Below are 5,661 nucleotides of genomic sequence, written 5' to 3'. Positions count from 1 at the left end.
CACTCTTTCTACATTTATATATCTTTCTTCATCACAAAACCATTTACAATCCATATCATTGCAACAAATAATATCTTTCAGTCCACCATTTCAGCAAGACACTTAAGTAATTTCTAACTTTAACAATCCCACGACTGTTCAGCATGTGATAAAGTTTGAATGAATATCTGCTTCCACAAGATGTTAAATCCAGTTTCAGGGTGCCTAGAATTGGGTAAAAGTTGCTGCAGATGCAAAACATGGAATCAGCACAAAGCCATTCCATTGGATGGAATTTATTGAAAAAATTGTGAAAAGGAAACTTCATCCCAGCACAAAAGACCCAATAAAGGGCACCTGATGCTCCTCAGTACTGGTCTTCCCTCAGCCAAGACCATCTTACCAGTTCCTTTCTGCTCTCTGGACCCTGAAACCATCAGCTGAAGATACACTCATGGGGTCATCCCTACTTTCATGGGCAGGCCTTTGCCCATATAATCTCTTTTTTACTTGAATACTCATTGGTAACGGGTCTTTTTTTGGTCATCTCCAAACACCTCAGTGTTCATCATGTTACAGAGTCCAGCATTAATTCCAAATGACAGCACGACATAGCACTGGTCAGCCAAGCCGAGACCCAAGCCCAACCACAACAGAAACTCTGGTGTTGGATCCAGAAGCACTGAGCTGTCCAGATGTACTGGACTTGATTGAATTTGGGGAGAGAAAACATTTGCAAGGGACATCACTAGGAACCAACGGAACATTACTACCTGGAACAGCGAAGGGATGAGGCTAAGGCTCCGAGACAGGTTATCAGGATTCTTGCCCACTATAAAAAATGTGGTCATATGGTAAACTGGGACATCAACAATGGGATATTAACTGGGAAAATATCTATGGACACCCTTTGCTGAAAGGCATCTTGCCATTGCATAGGAAGACCAGAACAAGGATGATGACTAGACCATGGTGGGGGAGAGCGGGGAGACGAACCACTAGAAAAAGTTTCCAGGGGTGTGGGGCACCTCAAGAATATGCCAGAGAGCTGAAAATTGCCTGCCACTACCTCCGGTGAGGAAGGTTCTCTGTAGCTTTCAGATGTGAGGGGAATGAGCTGTTTGTTTCTGTTTTCTCCTATTCTAGGGGGTTTTTTACCTTCATTGCTGGGTCCTTTAGCCAGCAGACATCCACCCTGTACAGTCCCTGGGGTATCAGGCTTCTTTGTTGAACCGCCCTAAATTGCTGCTCCTGCACAGGGGCCTGGCTGTTCACAAGCAGCAACATCACCAGAGCTGGCAGAGCCCAGGCTCCCTTTGGCTTTGGTGCTGAGCACTTTTGCTGACATTCAGCGAACTTGTATCAGCATCGTATCATCCACGTGAGTGATCAGAGCAGCCACAGCTGTTCTCCTGACCCTTGTCCTTGGCATCTCCCCTCCTTGCTGGGTACAAGTTCTTGCCCTCTAGCATTGCGTCTGGACATGCAGAACAACATCAGGCAGTCTTCCCTCTTGCTTCCTTCCCTTCCTCCTGGGGCTGCCTGCCTTATTTCCACCTCACTGGAACTGAAGCAGACTTGCATACAGAGGAGGACAGAGGCAGGAACTAATGCAAGCAATGGGTGGAGACAAACAGCAAATGAAGTCTCCTCAGGACCCATACCTTTTTCAAGCTCCCAGTCCATTTTTCCTAATCTAGCTGCACCATGAAGAAATATCTGTAACAGCATTGATCGGTGCCCTCGACAAGCAGGAAGGGGGCTTCAGGCACATCAACATCAACACAGTCTTTTCAGTCATTTGAAGTCCTGCCTACATGGTTGCTCATTCCTCCTGCCTTTACATAAAGCACAAGTCTCTGCACAGTCATCAGTTTCTCATCATAAGCGAGAAGAGCCAGTGAGGCAGGTGGTGGTATGTGTCCAGTTCTGACTGTAGCCCATCTCCCTTTGTGCAGCATGCACAGACCAGACAACAACATTCATGGTTTGGGGACTATCCACATCTGTATGACCACTTGTACAACCACTACTCTAATCAACACTTGTAGTTTGGGGAAGAAACAGGGAAGCAAAAGTAGCTTGAAACCTTTGCTTTGAAACCACTTTGAAACTGTTGAGATGCAAGTGGCTCTGCAGAAGTTACAAGAAGCTGCTTCCAAAATAGTAACTATGGAAAGTAAGGCTGCCTCTCTAGTGGGGCTGCCTACAAACATTCCCAGAAGACCACAAGTACATCAGCAGCAGTCAGGTCAGTAGAGGGCCAGATCCAACCCAACAGGTATACCGGGCACAGGACTAATTCTGAGGTTAAACAACCTACATTTAGGTGTCTCTCTGCACACAGGGTATCCAAGCTCCTACCACAGTAAGAAGACATCTAGTCAATGCAGCCAGTGGAGCAAACACGGAATGCTCTACCTGGCCAGCCCACAGAGTTAGGATACAGTTGCCTAAACACAGGCACCTCGTGACATTTGGGATGACCTAAGGCACTGAGACATTCTGCACAGGGCTGGCAGGATTTACAGGACGATTTACAGGAGGGTTTCTGGCAGTAGGTGGAGGCCAGGCAGGATACCCATAGCACCTAAATGATGGTAGACACCTACTTTTAGGCAACTGAATCTCACCCCTGGTGTCCATGTTAGCATAAACCAGGTTCTGCCGGCTGAAAACTCCATCTCCATTGACTAATGGGAGTTTAGCTGGCCAGCATCCATGGTAACACCTACTCATTCAGATGTCTCAGCCTGGAACTGAATCCACCCAAATGTCTGTAAAGTGGATGTCCACATCTGAGCTAGCGGTTCAACACAAGGATTCATCTGATCATCTGAACTAATTACTACTTATTTATACTGCTGTAGTACTTAGGGAGCTCAGTTGGAGATTAGGGCTAATGCCAGGTACTGTTCGCTGCCCCAAAGAGTTTACAGTGCGAGTAAAACAGTGCCAAGAAAACTAATTTGTTCCAGATGGGCCACAGAGGACCTGCCAGAAGTGAGCAAATGTTCATCATAGCTTCTGAGCTGATTCAAAATGACCATCGACTAACGAATTTCTCCTCATCTCCCACTACCAATCACTTGAACTAGTGCATGATAACACATGCAGGAAAAAAACCTGCTTGAGAATAGTAACGGCAAAAGCAGAACAACAAGGAAAGATGAATCACTGGTAGTTACAGGAATCTCCATGGAAGAGAATTTTTTTTGTTTTTAATTTGGCAAGAAGCAACTCTCTCTGATCAACTAATTAGTCAAAACAAAACATTGGTAAGAACTAAGAATTTTTAATAATATGGCTAAAGCTATACTTCAGGTTGTGAATTAAGGCAAAAAATAATTCAGTGATGCAATGTATTTTAAGGGGTGGGGGTCCACCATGTTATCTCATGTTTCAAAACCCCATACTGAACAAAAATATCTACTATCTAAATGATAACTGATGAAGTCACTTTTTCTGCTAAATACAGTCATAGAAAAGTAAGGTTAATCAAATTAGAAGTTGTGCTTAAAAACAAAGATTTTACTTAATTTAAAATGTATGGAAATATCTTGATAGCCTTTAAAATTTTCAGTAAGAGCATTTGCTTTTAGAAGTAGTATATCCCAGCAGACTTTGTGACACAAACCCAGACTGCTGCATTGAATTGAAGTAGGAGCACAAAAAGGTGAATAAGCACTCATTACATTACCTCTAAGATAAATCATCTAACCTGGACCTCAAGTTGCAAGAAAGAGAAATACAAAATCGTACGACCTTTACCCTTTAACTGATTTATATTCATACTGCGAAGCAGCATGTGCACGCTGGAAATTCCTGTGTATATCCCCTGTCTTCCAAATAGCAGCAGAAACTGATTTGAAACTTTTTAGTCTGGAAACAGAAATAACTGTGATTTGTTGAGCATCAGGTTTAGTATGAAATTAACATTTAGGAAAGCAGAGGGGGTTTGGGTTTTGGGGTTTTTTTCCCCAAAGAAATCACATTCAACTGAGCACCAATAATGTTGTAGTTTCTGCATCAGCATGACAACAGACCGAATTTTCAGGGCGTGAGAAGTATCTTCTCTTGCTGTAATACCCAATGATCCCACTTGTTCTTGACCATACACTACTGATACGCCAAACCATACGCTAGTTCTCCATCCTTCCTCCCACCCAGCTCAGCAGTGCAATAAATCATGTCACCACCTCTTTGCCAGTGTCAGTGTAAAGTCAGCCCAATTAGCTTAAACTGCTGACGAACATAGTTTTCGCTAAACTGGCCAACTTTGCAGGAAAACAAATGCTCACACCACCTCCCCCGCTGGGTCTGCTGGGGAAGAGGAGAGCATCTTCCTGCAGAGGGGCAGAAACAAGCAGCTGGGAAATGGTAGTATCTCAAGCCACCTCCATTAAACAAGGAAAATAATCGTGTGCCCATGACCTCAGTTCATAAAAATAATGGGCACACGTTTAACAGCTTCGACAGAGCAACGTTAAGTTACACCAGCAGGGCATCTGGTCCAGTGTCTCAGCTTTCATTTATAAAAAAGAGGAACTCTGATTCTCTTTCATCTCACCCAACCATGAGCTTCTTCAGTTTCTTAACCAGCATCTCTCTGAGTTTCTGCCAAACTCAGAGCATGAACACAATTCTGAGTATGTTCGTTCTTCCCCGAAGCATCAAATGCACAAACCAGGACTTCCTTCTTGTCCCCAAAATAGGTGCGCCTTTCTGAAACCTTTTTTCCAAGACTGAATTAGTTATTATGGGGGATGAAAGGGCCTCTGACAGCATTAGATACACTGTCTGAAGAGTTTTCTTCCATGATCAGGGCTCTATGCCTCAAAGAAATATGACTAAGCATTTTCTCTGGGAGCCTGTGTAGGTCAAGTATCAATACTACATACCATGAAATATAACACTTCTTGTCTAAGAGTGGACATTTTCTTCATTTCACCTTTTTGGATGAAAAGGAGGACAAATAGCAGAAAACAACTCTATTTTTAACTTATCGGGGATGGTGTTTACAGGAGAAATGTCATAATACTGAACAACGGGGCAAAAGCGGGGACCGTAACGTATGAGAAGGCTGCCTGGGCAGGCACAAGAGATGTGACCTCCTGACTTTTTGCCCTGTAGGAGACTCAATCAGAAGGTAAGAATACATCACGCTGACATCTCCCTTCTTCCTCATTAGCCTGGAGGGTCAGGCCCTTCGGCAGCTGGGCATCCAAACACTGCCACTCTGATCAAAAAATCCACATTGTCAGAAAGAGAGTCAATGAAATCCATCTTTTGATTATTTCTGTTGACATATTTAAATTATTCAGCTAAGAATATAGTTAGCCCCCATTAAAATTCAAGTTGATGGTATATTCCATGCTCATTAGCTGTTTGAAATATTTTCTTCCCATGATGCGTAATTGAAAAATATGCATGGTGACTATCCCTGTGGTTAACCTTTAATTTCCTTCTTACTAATGTTCACTTAAATATTCAGTTTTGACAGGTACATTTTATTAGCTATCCGAAGAGCTGACCTAAGCAAAGGTCCTAAGCACTATCCCAAACACTCATCCTCTTCTTCATGTTTATTTTATAAGTTATCAGAAATACTGGTTATTCCACTCTGCAGTACTGTCCGTATGTTTTTCATTCCTGGTTTTTTTTGTTGCTGTTTAGGGGAGA

At 43.2% G+C, this 5,661-nt stretch overlaps 1 protein-coding gene across 1 annotated transcript in view; it reads right to left on the bottom strand.

The window, feature by feature from the left end:
• Nucleotides 1–5,661, bottom strand: part of LOC103914317 (trafficking protein particle complex subunit 9-like) — a gene marked incomplete at its 5' end in the record, with an annotated part of 462,978 nt that overhangs the window by 872 nt on the left and 456,445 nt on the right. The gene's annotated exons all lie outside the window — the stretch shown is intronic.

This window comes from Pygoscelis adeliae, unplaced genomic scaffold (assembly GCF_000699105.1).
Source record: "Pygoscelis adeliae isolate BGI_AS28 unplaced genomic scaffold, ASM69910v1 Scaffold342, whole genome shotgun sequence".
In the NCBI taxonomy this organism is placed as follows: Eukaryota; Metazoa; Chordata; class Aves; order Sphenisciformes; family Spheniscidae; genus Pygoscelis; species Pygoscelis adeliae.
The sequence above is the reverse complement of the archived record's forward strand: the minus strand, read 5'-3'. Positions and strand labels throughout refer to the sequence as shown.